The sequence below is a fragment of the Sitophilus oryzae genome, unplaced genomic scaffold (assembly GCF_002938485.1).
Source record: "Sitophilus oryzae breed Bouriz unplaced genomic scaffold, Soryzae_2.0 scaffold_178_pilon_pilon, whole genome shotgun sequence".
NCBI classification, from domain to species: domain Eukaryota; kingdom Metazoa; phylum Arthropoda; class Insecta; order Coleoptera; family Curculionidae; genus Sitophilus; species Sitophilus oryzae.
In genome coordinates this window covers 1494147-1512424 of record NW_022146490.1, presented here as the reverse complement: position 1 = coordinate 1512424, position 18278 = coordinate 1494147, and the positions used below count along the sequence as shown (strand labels likewise).

The 18278-nt window shown below is 35.1% G+C and overlaps 1 protein-coding gene across 3 annotated transcripts in view; it reads right to left on the bottom strand.

The window, feature by feature from the left end:
• Positions 1-18278, bottom strand: part of LOC115882606 — a 439578-nt gene that overhangs the window by 15418 nt on the left and 405882 nt on the right. The window lies entirely within an intron of this gene.

The window sequence follows — 18278 nt, the reverse complement described above, 5'->3', positions numbered from 1 at the left end:
CGGTCTCTCTTGGTTATTCTGCAGTTTCCTTATGATGTTCGTTTTATGTGTCCAGGTTTCGCATGCATAGGTCATAACTGTTAGTACACTGTCGAATGTTTTCTTCTTTAGATCAAGTGCATTCAAGATTTGAATATGATTGAGTTTCTTCCATAAGTACTCATGCAAACTTAATTCTTTTGTTGATTTCTGGTAGTAAAGGTAGTTCAGAAAGGAAGCAAGAATATATTGACCTAAATATTTTTTCTGTGATATAAATATGAAAAGATCGGTTTCTCTGTAAAGACATTTTTCAATTTCAACACGAAAGCTTTTAATAATGGGTCCACGTCCGACTCATCAGGAATTATCCAGGCATAAATAACGCCACGCCAGCAATCATCACCATCCAGGCCGGACGAGATAATATGCTGACCGGCGCTGATTAAAAATCGAGACCAATCCAAACAGACGTGGCTGCTTTCTCCCTGATGGTGGTGGGATGGGGTTATTTGAAGGCGCAGACTGGGTGGGAGGGTTTCTGGCGCTCTTTCGAGCGTATTTTAATATCAAAATTACACACAGAGCGACTGACGGGGCCGGAGAAAGAGTAGTAGCGCCGCCGTAGCGAACAAGGGCTGAATTCTAATGTCGGAGCTCGCTGCGAGCGCCTAGGGGTTGTAGACGCGACGCACACAGCGTTAATAGTTAAGAGGGGTAGGCGTACCGGAGGACCGCAGAACGCTACATTATTTATCGGTAATTACTAAAGAACGGGTCAGATTTTTTTTCTATAATCGTGCGACTTGTTTGTTGTTCTTCGCCCTGAATTATGGTACTTGCTCCTGTTTGTTTGGTGAAGTCATATATAGTATATAGATACAGTCAATCTGGGCATCAAAAAGGTCTAGACTCCCATTAAAAAAGCTTAAATTCAAAAATTCGTATCTCCCCACCCCACCGTTTTTGAGAAACTCAAAAAAATTTTGGATTCAATTTTCTGGCTGAACCGTAGGTCCCACAGAAAATTTTATGGAACAAAAAAAGTAACAAACTTCTAAAACCTACGGGGACAAATATGTATTAGATGAAAATCCACCAATTCTTGACTAACCCAGCAAATTCTGTCCAAAATGTATCTACTAAATGTTAAAAGTATTTTTGATAGCTTACTTTTTTTATATAGTATAATTTTTTTCTATACATTGTCGTTTCTATACAGTTTCTGGTCAAATTAACTAAAAATTTCAACTTGAGTTCTCATATAAATTTACATATAAAATGGCAGCAACCTTCATTTCATAGTCATCGCTGACGCCGTTTTTTTTTTCGATCATACGGTATATTCTTCCATTTATCAGTGACATCATTCCTATACAGGGTGAATTTAAAATAAGTTATTTTTAGGGGTAGTATATTTTGACCCCAGAAAACACGCCTAAAACTCAAGTTGAAAAAAAATTATACAGGGTGAGTCTTAAATAAGGGTAAATATTTTCAGGGCTGGTAGATCTCGATAAAAGAAACATATTTTCTCTTTACCGTTTTTCAAATAAGTTCAAAATAACTGAGATATTTTACTTTTAAAATTTTAAAAAATATATTTTGCGCTTAAATTTTGAGAACCACTGGATTTTTTTCTGGGTTTTCTTTCTAGAAAATTTAATCTACTCCCTATGTTGCCAGATTATGAAGATATTATGTTTTTTGCCTAAAAATTAAAAAAAAAATCCAAAATTTTTATCAAAAAATTTCGAATTTTCAAAAAAAAAACTCATAGGCGTGTTTCTGGGGTCAAAATATACTATCCCTAAAAATACTTGCGCTAATTTAAGACTCACCCTGTATAGGAATGATGTCACTGATAAATGGAAGAATACATATACAAGGCGAGTCATAAATAAGTGCAAATATTTCCAGGGCTGGTAGATCTCGATAAAAGAATCTAAAATAATCGAGATATTTTACTTTGAAATTTCCAAAAAAATGTTTTTTGCTAAAAATTTGAGGACCGCTGGATCTTTTCTGGATTTTCTTTCTTGTAAATTTAATCTACTACCTATGCTGCCCTATTATCCACAGATTATATTTTTTAATTAAAAACTAAAAAAATTCCAAAACATTTTTTCTTTGAAAAATTGTTTCCCAATTTTCAATTTTTTTTTCGCGAAAAAAACCTCATAATCGTGTTTCTGGGGTCGAAATATACTACCCTTAGAAATATTTGCACTTATTTAAGACTCACCCTGTATAATTGAACAGTTCATAAAATAAATATTTTTTCCCATCTAAATACTATTTAACTAAATATCTATAAATAAACATTTGATTAACAAACGGGATACCGTCAGTTATTTTTGCTTCTACCATGAGAAAAGACTGCCACTGGTTAAAAAAACGGTATACAATTTAAAATTGATACACATTTATGTAGCGTTGACAAAGAAACAAATTTTTTATCTAAAGTTTTTGAAAATCCCGAGAATGATTTCCTTATATGGCAAATTTGTCAGATATACAGGGTGTCCCAGAAATAAGTGCAGATATTTTAAGGGGTGGTAGATCTGGTCAAACGAAACATCCTTCCTCTTTACCATTTTTAAAATAAATTGAAAATTACCGAGTTATTTAACTATGAAAATTTAAAAAAATATGGGCAACATTTTGAGAACCGCTGGCGATAGCGGCTATTAAGGATTTTTCACGAGGTTTTTCAGCTTATTCGACGCTTCAGGTGAATAAACAAGTGGCACTAAAACTTTTTTAAAATTTCCCGGAAAATGTCAAGAAAAATTTAAACATTTTTTCGCAAAAAAAACTTAAAGGCGTGTTTCTGGGGCCTAAATATACTACCAGTTAAAATATTGGCACTTATTTCTGGAACATCCTGTATAAACTACACAGAATATTTTTTATGTCATTTTTAATCCAATTCATAGCAAAAGCTATGGCTGAAGTCTTCAGGAAAATAAAACATTAATTCACCACAATACATCAAAGCGCTTTACTTTTGCACTGGACGTACATTTCGCTAACCATGTTAGCATCATCAGCACATGATTAAAACAATATTTGACAATGGGGTATGTTGTTCATAGTTTAAATTCAATTTAGACGTTAGTTTTTCGAAGCCAATTTTCTCTTGAAAATGATTATTTTACGTTATTCTATTTAACACTGCAATTTTCTAATTATTCTTCAACTTTTTTCTTCCTGATTACTAACGAGAAGTTTCCAGCCCCCTTCTAATTACCCCTAAGACGCAGCACCAGCGCCACCTAGCGACGCTGCTCGCTAGATCATTATCCAATAACGTCCGTCAAAAATCCGCTTTGATCTTCGGCAAGACGACGCGTTAATTTCATTAGCCCGGAAATTAAATTACACTCGAGAAAGGGCCCGCTACCCCTCAACAACACACCCCCAACCCCCTTGTTAAGTCGTTAAATAATCATGAGCGATCTCATGGGGGTCGCTATGATCGTTCTTGCGTTTCGATCATCCTAATACTTCCAGTGGCGTGTCCTAGATGAAAGGAGGAAGGCTACTTATTTACTTTTTTTCCATAGCAACTGTTAAAATTGCGCCTTATATCTATCAAAAATAGTAGATAAAATAGTACTTTAACCCCAAGGGTAGATTAATATAGAAACCAACGCCAACCCAGCACAATATGGACACATATTTTTCTACTCGTAACAAATTCCCTGAAATAATAATTTCTGAATATTTTTTAAAACGTAACTCGCTATGGAAAAAATATTGTTTTATACACGACGATAAAATTGCAATATCGTTTCCCGAAATTAAGTCACACACAAGACTTCTTAGACTCTTCTTCGCTCGTGAATTAACCTTTTCGGTCGCCGATAAAATACCATTTTGAAAGAGTGAGACTTTTTCTTTGCATAATTTGTTCAGCTTCTTTAGCTATTCTTTGACCAACTTCGAATTGACGGTTACTGAGTCGATCGCTCTTAATGCTGCTTGACTATCAGATAAGATGGCTAGGTGGGCTCTGTATCATTTGATATCACTGTATACTTGTAAATCCTAGGCCACCTGTCGCATGTAGTTGTGATGCGTTCATCAATTTTTCTGGTCTTAAGGCTCCCACAGGGAGTAGTACAGATTAAAATGCACAAACTGGTGCACAGTCAGCCTGTGCTAAAGAAATGAGTGTTTGTGGCGTCTGTAGTCGTCGTTAGCACTAGTTTGTTTGCCCTTAACCCTCTGATCGTGACAACTTCAAGCAATCGCTCTTTACAAGATTCTAAAGCTACATCCTCTAATTTTATACAAATCAAGGAGATAATAGTATCTAGGTCCCTCTATTAAATTGATGAATTGGATATTCCGTGAGATCATATAATAAAACTATTCATACAGTGGAGTTATTTTTGTCCAATAATCTTACTCATTTCTTACTTACAACGTATTAGACATCTGATCCGCCTCTGATTATCCCCCCAATTCAATCTCACCCTTGCCGTTCGGTATTTGTCTGTTGCATATTTAAAGGGCTCGTATAAACCTATTCGACACCTGTACTGGGGGCACAGTTACCTAATGCCCCGGTAAATAATCTATTTGGGAACATCCCCAGGTGCAAATCTGGATAGATTCCTGTGCGAATAGGCGAGTGCGAATGTATGTACCAGATAGAGAGTTGGTGAAATTTCGGTCGTTTTATTTTGATTTTAAACATCGACTAAAGATTAGAGAATTATATTTGATAGAGAAACTCATGTTCGTAGAGAAAAGTACTTGTTGATTTTCAGAAATTTATCATATGTAATCCATTTTAATACTACTATTTTGTATAAGCTTTTATTTCAGTCAACTATCTTATATTTTCCAATGGCTGTTTAAATTAGATTGGATTGTTTTGAGGTGGGCTGATTCCTCGGTAAACTTTATAGATCTATTGTGGTATTCTTCTGATCCTGTTGAATCCTGATCAAAAACCCAGAACTTGGACACTGAATCTTCCATATAACTCTTCGCCAAATCCTTCAGCTTTAAATGCTTCTTGAGCTCGCAAACCCTTTTAGTAGAGCTCCTACAGTTTTGACAGTATTCCTGTCTTTCCCTCAGTTCTGCCCTCTTCAGAACCCCCGTGTCCTAGTACCCAAGCTAATCTATTATTGCTACTTTTTCTCAATATATTTAAAGCAGACACACAAAATCATACTATTCTAGAATTGATTTGTATGGAATTGAGTGCTTTCAACGCTGCTTGGCGATCTGTGATGATGTGTAACGCATATCACCTTCTTTGGATACCAACTCGTTGCACTACTGAGAGAAGGAAACGATACAAGTTTGAGGAAGTAGATACATTCACATATCTAGGAACAGTATTTATAAGAAAACCAAATATAACTCTGGAAATTGTGGCAAGAAGAATGGCAGGAAATAGATGTGTTAGCGCACTACAGAAAATTATTAATAGTAAGAACATCTATAGAAGCTTAAAAATCAGAATGTACCAAACAGTGATACGACCAATAGTGCTGAATGCATATGAAACATGGACGTTCAATGCAACAGAAAATTCGAGGCTAAGGATTTGGAAGAGAAAAATACTGAGGAAGATTTTTGGAGGAAAGAAGGAAGACAACATATGGACCAGAAGAATACAAATGAAGAATTAAAGCAACTATATCGGGCACCAAGTATAACGGTAGTAACAAAAGCTCAAAGATTGAGATGGCTGAATCAAGAGCTCCTAGAATGATAATGAGACGTGAAATAGGAGGAAAGAGAAGGAGGGGTAGACCGAAAACCAGATGGAAAAAGGATGTAGAAGAGGATTTAAGGATAAGAGTGGATGGGAAGAGAATAAAGGCGAAAGACAGAAATAAGTGGAGAAAGGTAATCTATCAGCCATGGGCCTTTTAGGCTTTTAGAGCTACTATATATTAATATCGAGATAGACAACATATAATATGTAATAAAATTCAACTTCAAAAATATGCTTAAATCCGTCCAATATCGTTCAATTCAAAATTTTTATTATTGTTCTTCCCCTGTAAATCTAACCTCAATTGGCGGTCGTTTGTCTTTGGGACACGTCGGTTCGGGCGCCATTACCGAAACTATTTCGTTCACATAACCTCGAATTTATGCCTCGGCGTCGGTATTATCGGTAAGCGTTCGCGTATAGGTACGACGGTCCTTACGCCTTCCTTATCTCCACCTGCAGATTTTCGTCCTGCTGGATTTAGAGACATCGATAGGTATAGGATAATGTATCCTGAAAGCCGGATGGCAATGCATTTACCACGTTTTACATGCGGGATATAGTAGTATTTTTTTAGAGGGATTTATCGTTTTTGTACTATGATTTGTAGATGACAGTAGAATAGTTTGATAGTTGTTCTTCAAATATGGTGGGTATAAATGTTGAAAAAGTTTATAATTTGAAATAATTATTGTCTTGAACTATAAAAACTCTAAGACACATGATGTGAACATGCATATAAAAGGTTTTTTACCACCCCCTCACCAAAAAAAAATATATATAGTTATAATCCACTCTATTCTATCCAAACAGTCCCGTTTAGAGATCTCCTGATCATCCGCATGAAGATAATTCATTTAAAGATCTTACTAAGCTAGTCAATGTAATGGAAAATCCACAATACGCGCTCTAACCGCTCCAGTCCTCTAATATCAATATCTGAGCGCTTTGATCGACCACCTAAGTACATCTGGGCACACATATTCACACTCGGGACGTTTATGACGATTTTCTGTTTGCCGACGCGTATACACTCAACATTGCCATAGTATAAATGTACTAGTAGCGTCACTCTCCTGAATATTTTCCGCTTGTCGATAAATTTCGGCAGATTGTTAGTAGCATGTAGAGCGCTTCAGTTGATTTCTGCTGAAGTCGGGAGCCTTGTGTCCAAGAACAGAGACGGATTGGCAAAAATACTTTAAATATTGGCAATTACTGCTTTAAAATTAATTGTTCTTTGACATTTTTAGATATATTACTCAAACAAATATTAAAATGGTGTTAAATTTAGGTGAAGATTTATAAAATTTATAATACGGCCCAGAGAAGCTACAAATAAAGTACCAGCAAGAATCTTATTGTGTTATTGTCAAATTCGATGGCATATTTTGTTTACAAAAATTTGAAGGTACCAAATAGAGTAACTTTGTATAAAATAATTATGAATTATGAATTTCCTGAACCGGAGAAAGCGTGTGAAAGACCTAAAAAGACTTCGAAGGAGGGTATAACAGAAGCAGTGAGTGCTAGAGATTTAACTGAGGGACAATGATTGAATGCCCGAATGACGTGGAAGATAGGCAGCTGTTAACATTTATGCAAAAGGTTTGTCCAGGGGCGGGAAAGTGAAATAGCAAAAGCGGTTCCACCGTTTCCACGGTCACGGTCACAAATTTCAAAAAAAAAGTTCCAGCCTCAGGCGCTAGGTGGTAGTGCAATTAATTTTTAGGTTAAGAAGTTGCTACTAGTTATTGCCATATGGCGTTAAATCAGAATTTTTTTGTAGTTTCCATAGTTTCCAACGGCCATTGTCATACTATTGTCAAATTCTCAAAAAATATTGTCGTTGTCATAGCGCCAATCATAATTATCAAATGATTATCAAAACGTTTTTCAAACTATAATTTGTTATATGTGTTTTAATTAGACAATTTCATTTGTTTGTGGCCCTAAAAACATAATTAAGTCTTTTATTTTTGCCATCATTTAGGTACCTATTTATATTTACTCCATTTACAAAACTTTGGGCGTATTACGTTGGTCTTAATCATAAACGATGTTTAAATATTTGACTTAAAATAAAAACTTTTAATAATGAATAATATTTGCACATGTTTGGCTTTAATTTTATTTAATAAGTGTATAAATTATACTGTTAAATTTTATTTTTTACACATCACAACGATACTTGTTATTAGTATTGTTGAATTTGTATAAAAAATAAGATTTAATAATCAAATTTAATTATTTTAGAGTAAAATTCAATAAATATGCTCATTTAAAAATTTTTTGATCCATTTAAAACAAGCCCTACTCAATAGATGGCGCCACTTCTGTAGGACCATTTTTCAGTATGGCAGAGTCCATTCTTTTTCTAGCTAGGTATATTCTTTGGGATTGTCTATTTGTCTGAGCACGGTGTCTGACTATCCTCTATCAACCGAAGCGTTCGGAAACTTCCGCAATAATTCGGCCATATCCGTAGGCACTAGTGAAACAGATCAAACGATTTGACGAGGAGTGATGCTACTAGTGATTTTATACTTTCCCATTACCTTCGTATTAGTGCATATGGGCACTGTAAGGGACCGTAAATAGAGTAAATTCTATTATGTAAATGTAGTATCTGATGGTTATACATTGTTAATGTCGGATTGCGGCCGCGGCGAATCGATCATTTTTAATGAAAACGCCCCGATGGCATACGGGCGCTCCAAATTGAGCCTAATGCCTGTCAACGAGGCATTAGAGACATGTTTTTTTTTCCCGTTTGATGTGTCTTAATTTAATTCCGGCTCGATAAAGTGGTTGCGGTTGGTGTGTATATTGTTTAATTCAATTGTATTTTATATACAGGGTTGTTCACCACATACGACACGGAGTATTGTAGCTAAACAATTAGATTTTTACAAATTGTAAGTTTTGGGTTCGTTGAAGGACTATTAGAGCTACAATTTATTTTTTTCAATTCAATTTCCAAATATTTTTACAAGATACGGAGTGTCCCAAATAAATTAAAAATTACAAAGTTGTATTTTTTTGTTTCTACGATTAAAATAAAGGTAAATTTGATTAAGGTTTGTTACACTTAAACCTTACCGTTTTTGAAATATTTTTAATTTTGTAAAATTGCAGTAAAAGTTTTAAGGCTTCATTTCTCCGAGGGTATCAAAGTTTTTAATACTAAATATTTACTGAAGTTTATTTATTGATCAGTTATTGTGTTGCAATAATAAAAATTATACTATCTTATACAGCGTGTCTAAAAATTTATTTTAAATAATTGTTAGCTTTAAACGGCAATAACTTGTTTTGTTTCCAGACAAATTTTAACTATTTCGTTTTCAGACATTTCTGGCTCCAATTCAATCAGTAATCGACACGAAAGAGAATTAAAAAATATTGACTCAAAACCATAGACAAACAAACAAAAAGACACTGACAAATCTCATGATAAAGAGTGGGACCGCGTTCCCGTAGCGCAACTCAGAATAACAATTTTGACACCAATTAGCAAGACCATGGCAGGACGTACGTCTTTATTGCTATCTTTCTTTATTATGTGTGCTTTATATGAAAAAGAAAGAGATAGGTATAAAACGTATCGTAAGACATTATCGCACATTCTGGCTGGCGGAAAATTTAAATTAGCCATTATTAGTAGTATTCTTTCATTCTGAAACTGAAAATTTTCACTTAAATTGATTTATTCCCTATACCACGTAAAGGGAACGTGGTGTAGGGAATAAATCAGTGTAAGTGAAAATTTGCAGTTTCTTTCAGAACGAAAGAATACTATTATAAGGGAAATTATAAAAAAAGCAAAAATTGTACTGTTTTATTAACATATTTATTTATACATAAAAATAAATAAAAATTTTTATAATATAATAACAAAAAATAACAGTGTTTATTCCACCCACCTACCAATTTTAAATGCAGAAGAACTGACTGTTGCAGGAAACGATCGTCCAATTTTTTAAAGGACATTAAAAATCTCATTTTCGAAAAAACGGCGTAATTGCAATAACAAAGTGAATATATGGATAACATATCTATCAGAGAAAGGGGGCACCAATACATATAAAAAATAGATGATACTGGCTCCTGCAGCAAATAAAATAACAAATAGTATAACCTAAAATTATAAGTAACAAAATATAAATACCTATATGGAACAAAGGAATTTGTTCCCTATCCATATTCATAAGTCAATAAAATGGAGAGTTTAGAAAAAAAGTAAATCACCAAAAGAAAAATTAACAAACATGGCAAATTGTCATGATGTTGTCAATTTCTATTTAGAAATTACGTTTTACATGGCTGCTTCTTTCTCTCTTGTTATATTAGAATAAGATAGTGGACCCAATAGACGCAATGCGCAGATCAACATAAATAGAACGAAATTTTGCGTTCTGAGTTGCGCTACGGGAACGTTGTCCCTCTCTTTGCCATTTAATTTGCCAGTCTCTTTTTATTTGTTTGTCTATGCTCAAAACTGAAAACTAAAGAGACAGCTTTATTTATTTGTCAAATTACATAGAAACCAACGCCAGCCCAGCACAATATTTTTCTACTCGTAATAAATTCCTTGAAATAATAATATAATATAATTTTGTATAGAGATATATCTTAATAAGTATTTACAAAGAAAATTTTAAAAGTTTGTTATTCAATTCTTCTTTATGACATTATGTCCGTTAACTTCTTTTAAGCTCCTTCAAAGCTATTTGACACCTGTACTGAGTGTTCGATTACTTAATACTCTCGATAAATAATCCTTTAGGGAAGACCTTCAGGTTTAAGAAGAGTTCATATAGTGTGCATAATATGGAGTTGAATTTCGCGATAACTGTTAAACTGGATTATATTTTTCCTGTAACAAACAAGATAATTTAATATGTAGAGGAAAGATTCATGACTGATTTAGGCTTGAAGTAATACTATTAAAAGTCGTCGTCTAGTTGTTGTGATATTAAAAGGACTTATTTAAATGTTTATTTATTTATTTATATTATTTCATTGTTTGAATATGAGAAACATGCTGGAGAATAATGTTAGATCACAGATGCTTAAGCGGCCTATACAGGTCCAACACACGGGCCAACAAATGATGCCTCCACAGATGGGATGTTGCCTCCACACTACCCGATTTCACAATTTTTACAATTAATGCTTGTGCAGGTCCTTGATAGGATATGAGCATAGTTTCACCAATTCTAGTGTTGTGATGCAGTGACACATAACAAAGACTTCCTTGATTCAGGTTGAGCTTACTCAGATAGTACTTGACAGCCATGTTTCAAGAAACCTGTCGTAATCTGAACTTTATTTCTGCTGATCATTGGCAGTTCCTTTGTAGTTTTGGAATAAGGGCCAATAATAAAGAATGAACACTATGCCTGCGCCCCTGTTTGGTTCTCCAGTGGATGGTTTGATTTTTCCTGATCTAGAGTTTTACTGTACTAAGGGTTATAGCAGTACCCAGTACTAGCTCTGGACCACGATAGGATTTGGATGATCCTGGCTTTGCTAGTTAATTGCCTTTTTCGTTGCCTTGGATGACCGGGCACCTAGAATAACTTAATTTTGTTTGTTTCTGCCAGAGTTCCAACTTCATACAGGCATTCCCAGACGATACCTTGGGCTTATAAAAGCCTTAAGTGCTGCCTGTCTGAGCATATATTAGTGAGCTCACCTGTTCTTTTTACCTTCTTTGTTGTTTGAGTCTCGACTATACCTCGGGCTCATAAGCACTTTAAGGGCCACCTCTCTGAGCACATATTATTGGTGAGCTTACCTGTTCTTTTTACCTTTTTTATTGTTTACATATTTTCTAATCTGCCATTTTAAAACAAATATGTTTTTTATATTGAGATTCTAGTGCTTTAGTTTTTTCTATTTAATGGATAATGCATTAAATAGAGATAAACAAAATTTGTTCTAGCAAAAAATTCAATTTATTTTTCTCTGCCCAACAAAAACTCAACTTAACCAGCTGTTGATATAATTGAAACCAGTTATTACTCGTTCCCTTTAAAATTAAAAATATTTCTTCCATTAATAAAGCGGACCGGAAACGGAATTTTCCAATAATTTTTCCGCCAAATTAACCCAATCTTCAAAAACCGAGACCGACGAAAGGTCAAAAACGTCGAGGGGGAATCCCTCAAAAACCAATTAAATGTAAATTCGCGAAATCGAAACCGGCGCTAGCAATAAACATTACGGCCACAGATGGCACTGTCATTAGCACGCCGAGCTACTCTTCCTCTTCTTGGGGGGTTGAGAAGGGGGGAGGGGGTGTAGAGTTAAGAGGGCGCTGCAAGACCATCAATCTTGTGCAGTCCCGGCCCCCTTTCGGCGTCATTAAGAAGTTCGGTAATGTATTTTTCCGACATGTCAAACTACCCGCCCGTCGCGTCGGCTTGATGCCAAGGATCCCGAGGAAAACTAATAATTTTTTACAGGCCGGATGTGTATCGTTTGAGGGATGCTTGTGGGATCAGCAAAAATCCGTGGTAGTCCAAGGAAATACGCCTTTAAATACTAAGTTTTGGAAAAAAACTTGAATTTTTGATAAAGTTACTTTGAAAGATCTAAAAACGATTGTGAAAGATTTTTTAAATTCACCCCCGAGAAGGGGTGAAATAAATAATTAAAATTATTTTTCGAAATTTCGGAGAAACGGTAAGAACTAAAAAAAATATTTTTTATCTCTATAGTTTTTTTGCTCAGATCAAAATTAACTAGTGATGGGAAAAACCGATTAATTTCAATAATCGAGTACTCGAGTATCAAGCGATTGCAAGAACCGAGTGATCACTCGAGCTAAATATCGCTCGTATTTAAAAATACGGTTTTTTGTCCGTCGCATGTTGTAAGTACTCGTTAACGCCAAGCGCCAAGCAGTAAGCTGCGTGCGCAGGGCACATATTCTTCCGGTAATGAACGGGAAGTAGTAAGCGGCGAGCGATTCACTTGATCGTCTGGTTTAGTTTATTTCGAAGTATCGGCGATGTAGGTCGTAAAATTTTGTTCCTCAGATATGCAACGGTTAAATATACCGGGTGAGTTTCAAAAGTGGTTCACCCCTATAACTTTTTTATTTTTTCAGATAAAACAACGAGATTTGGTATGTTAGTATATGACGTAAATTAGGATTGATTGACATATTCAATTGTTTCCGGCACTTCCGGTTTCACCGGAAATGACAGCAACTTTTGATTTTTAAATCGCACCCTAGGTATTTTTTTATTTTATTCGGTAGAAAATGACATTCTGAATAGAATGACATATCACATGTCAACTTTTGACATTTTTGCATATGGTTTATTTGAAATTGTAACATGCAGGTCATAACGACAATTTGACTCGAAGTACCAAGTGTGTGGTATTAAATTATTCGTAAAAAAATCTTTTTCGAAATATGCTAATGAGCCACCCTCGTTCAATTTGAAAAAAATTGGGCATCTTTTAACAACGGCCAGGGCAAGACACTAAAAACATTAGACCATCAAATCTATTTTTCCAAGGCTCCTTGATTAAAAATTAGTGTTTTTAACACAGCCATGGCACTCTAGATTGAAATTTAAAAAAACTTTTGAGACGCACCCGGTATATACGGCGTCGTACAAATTTGCTACCTGCAATGTATATAGACAATTCGCTGGGCTTTTTATCGAGTATGTAACATTAAAAATATTGATTTATACACGACGATAAAATTGCATTATCGTTTCCTGAAATTAATTAATCTTTTCGGTTGACGATAAAATACCATTTTATCGTCTTGTATAAAAAATAACTATTATTTCACCCCTTCCCGGGGGTGAATTTAAAAAAATCTTTCACAATTCTGATCTGATCTTTCACAAAAATCTTTCACAATTCTACAGATATTTCGAAGTAACTTATTAAGTAAGTATTTGAAGGCCTATTTTCTTGGACTATGTAATCACAAAATTAACGAATATAATTCATACAATTGGAGATATAATGACGAAAAAAACTAGAAAGATCTCCTGCTCCAACAGCGTGAAATCGGTACACTAACCAATCCTCCAGGGCCGGAACGAACAATTTTACAAATACGCCTCACGTAAAATACCACTTTAGGCCCAGATTCCCGGCATCATCAGCTTTTCTATTTCGTCGCGAACAAACAAACGGCATGAAAAATAAGAAGAAAAAAAAACGGTGAAGGAAACGGGGGAAGGAAAACTCGTCCGAACACGTCCGTATCCTCGAAAGGGTTTTCTCTAAAACGGCGCCATCTATCGTCTGTTCCTAATGACGTCACGCAACATCCTCGTCAGGCGCTTTTAGGAGATCCAACAGCGATATAACTTTTCTCGGGAAGTTTTTCGTCTTGCATCTCAGTCTGTTCCTTGAAAATTGTTTAGTGTAAAATAATTAAGCCATTATTATCGTCTATTTATCGTTATTTTTTATACAAGACTATAAAATGGTATTTTATCGTCGGCCGAAAAGATTAATTCACGAGCGATGAAATCGCGAGTGAATTAATTTCGAGAGACGATAATGCAATTTTATCGTCGTATAAAACAATATTTTTTTTTCATAGCGAGTTACAAGTTTAAAAAATATTCAGAAATTATTATTTCAAGGAATTTATTACGAGTAGAAAAAATATTGTGTTGGGTTGGCGTTGGTTTCTATGAAATTTGACAAATAAATAAAGCTGTCTCTCTAGTTGTCAGTTTTGAGTCAATATTTTTTAATTCTCTTTTTCCTGTCGATTGCTGATTGAATTGGAGCCAGAAATGGCTCAAAACGAAATACGTAAACAACTCAAACTCATAGAATATGCATTTCTTTTGGATAATCAAAATTGCCAGTCTAAATCGCTGCCTTTTTTAGACAGATGTCACTTGTCTTGTCATTATTCAATTCATTATTCGAATTTTCAGAATGTTGTTAACAAAAGTTTCATCCTAAAATAAAATTTTAATCAATCACAATGGGCTTTTTCACTATATTTTGGAATTAGCATAAATGAATAAAACAATTAATTCTAGAATTTTCTGCTATCTCACTTTTGAAAAATTTGAAGTCGTTCTTAAGAAAATAAATACAAACAAAAAAGCCCAGAATAAAAATCCGCACTTTATTTTTAATACGTCACACCTGGCATGTTAAAAAGCGGCAACAGGGCCGCGGCCGGGCCACCATGCTGACCCACCACCATCTCCACTCAAGGCCATTCAACCTTTTCCAATATGGCGGAGATAGAAGTGCTTTATTTGGCGCGTATTTTAAAACCTGTTTTATTTCCAAATAGACATTTTTCATACAAATGTCGGGTTAGATTACGTAATATTTCACTAATTTTTTAATATACAGGGAGTCTAAAGTTCTCCACATAAGTATGGAATTTTTTGTATTATTACTTTTATGAAAACATTAGTTAGTTACTTTTTATAAAAAGGTCTGCTTTCTCAGAAAATAGGTAGGTAGTGTACTAGTGTGTAAATATTCAAACTTGAGGTAGCATATATAAGGTGTTCAAAATCTTACTTTTTATAAAAAGGTCTGCTTTCTCAGAAAATAGGCAGTGTTAAAATATTCAAACTTGAGTTAGCATATATAGGGTGTTCAAAATCATCGGAAAAAGAAATAACCAGAAATATATGACAGAAAATAGCAATATAAACTAAATATTCAATTGCAAACACTTACCTACCATAGTTTAGAATTTACTGGACGTTTGATAAATATATACTATTATGGCCAGTATAGGAAGTTACTTGTCTTAGTAAAAAAGCCTTGGTAAATGCTCTTGGAATTATAAACTACACTGGCTTGGGTCAAAAAATATGGAATATTTTTCATATGTTTTGCAGCATTACACAAATGGGAATAAATTTAAACTATAATAGGTGAGGATAAATAAAAAATATAATATGTATGTCATTTAGGTGTAATATCTTGATAAATACTTCTAGTTCTTACCTTAAAATAATTAATAATAGAGGAGTACGACAAGCACAAAAGTTTGAAGTTCCCTATGTGGAATGTCTGGTTTGGATTTTTATTACACTGTTATTTTATCACAATTTTCTGATCACACCATGCACTGAACACTAAGAACTAAACAAACGTGTTGCAGAAGCACAACAAACTAGTGATAATTAATTATTTCTGGTATGCAATCGGAACGAGAAACCACTACCGGCTTTTCAGGTTAAAGGTAAACAATTTAATAATGCGCTGCCTTCGCTGCCATATTTGCCTTGCCCATATCATGTTGATTGGCCTTGAGTTGAGGTGGTGCTGGTCAAATCAAATTGCAATGTTGCCAGTTGTTGGCTGGCACACGAGCACGGTTCTGCAATGTGATTGGGCGTGTTTTTCATACGTCATCAATTGGCACTTTAAAATTATTTCAAATTAAAGCAATTTTGAGGGCCTATAAAAATATTATTCAATGTCAAGGAACTATTTTTTTTGGATAAATATACTGAAAATTGTCTTCTATTTCAGATTTTGTCCTTGAATTGGGTATTTTATTTTTTGTGAAAGAGCCTATTGTTTATTTTTATCATAAACTACCGTCTGTAAAATCGTCCCAGATACTGGCAGATAAAGCTCTGGGACTGTATGATGGGTTATAACTCAAGAAAGGGGGACACAATAGATCTGTAAGGTCGCAGTGATTAACACCCCTCCTACTCATTTTAAATTCAAAAAAATTCTAATTATCTCCATCATTAGGAGTCCTTTTCGACAGAGTTAAGACTGATTCCTGGGTAACATTTTTTTCCAAAAATGTAAACATCGGGAAGATTGCAACAATATTTTGCAGGTGGATTTTGAGTTTTTGTTTGAGAGATAAGCATTCTAATTGCAGGTCTGATAAAACAGAACTGACAAAACTTAACGCCCCATATTTTACGACAAATTTCAAACGAGTCCAACAGAAACGAAAACGCCAACCGCTAACGACGCGGACAAGAACGATCGCTCGTTAAAAGGAACCGTTAAATCTGGTCCAGGAAAAAAGGAGCGGTAAAACGCAGGACCGGAGTAAAGTAAATTACGAGGGAGGAGGCGTCTGCGGCGGCGGTAAAAAACCCGGTCAAAAAGCACTTTGCGCCTCGACGGGGTCCGACAGGATAAAGGGGAGCGGAACGGGGGACACCATCCATTGTCCCCCCCAGTCCCCCGCGCTCTAGTCTTCGTCCGGCGACTGGTGCACCGAAATTCCGGCGTCATAAATAAAGCGTTTGTTTTCCGCGACAGGACGTTTTCGGGAGATTCATTTGGCGACGGGATTCGGCCGATGCTGCAAGCAGGAAGTGGGAGGAGGCGGAAGAAGAATTGGACTGTCAAAGGTCTGGTGTACTGTTGTAAGATGTCTAATGCGCGGATTAGAATATACGTACTTAGACATTGAGATTATTTCACTGTTTTATTCGTGTTTGTTTGAAGACTGCGTCTATCTATTAAAAATAAATTATTAAAATACATTTAAATACTGCATTCTAGAGGAAGTGCACGTAACCCGTAAAATTTTCTGCCCCCTCTTGAGAAAATTAACTGATTCAGCACAAATTAGATGGTTTGGTTTGGTGGTCTTTTGTTGGTCCAGTCCAGTTGACGGAAGATTTCTTCTAATGTTGCTGTAAACAGCTTTGGGGATATCGCGTCTCACTGTCCTATTTTTCATCTATCTATTTTATTCATTATCCTTTGTTTATTCCCTCACAGAATCCTGACTGATAATCCTGTTTAGAATGTACTAGCTAAAAAATATGACTAACAAGTAAGTCTCTTTTTTAACAAAGCTCTACTCTTTGTCTCCCGCTCTGAATTTTAAACCTCCATATTTTTTCCTCGTCCAATCCAATTATTTACGTAACAACCATAGAAGAAAGGGACCAAACAAAGCCGTTTCAGCGTCAAAATAAGGAACGCTGGAAATTCGTTCTCTCATTACCGAACATCTTACTTCTCCTCAGCCGCGTCGTACGGAGGCTCGTGAATATTCTTTTGCCGCTAACGAGTCCATTACCGTTTTCAATTCCTATTAGCGCCGCTTAACGGGTGGCATATTAAGTAGCTCCTCTAATTAATGGAGCTATTCCCGCTTCCCGACTGCATATTAAACTCGGCGCCGGGTAAGTTTCGTTAGTCAATCTGGCCGGAGCTAAACGGGACGGATTCTTCAAGTTTTTTGTTTTTCTCTAGGCTATAATAATCGTTTTCGCGCCTTTTGTTGTCGGTAAATGGATTGAAACGACTCATAATGGCGTTAGAATGTCTATAAAAAGTTTTAGAGGATTTGGTTTCTAAGCTTTAGCTTATAATGGATTTAGAATTCATTTTGATCCAGGGTCTAGGTTAAAAGTTGGAGATACGTAAAGATATACAGGGTGCAAATATTTTTAGGGGTAGTTTATTTCGACCCAGAACCACGATTATGAGGCCTTTTTCGCGAACAAAAAATTTTGAAAATTTGGAATTTTTTTTTGTAAAAATTTCTTGATTCTTTTTAGTTTTTAGTCAAAAAATAGAATTTCTTGAG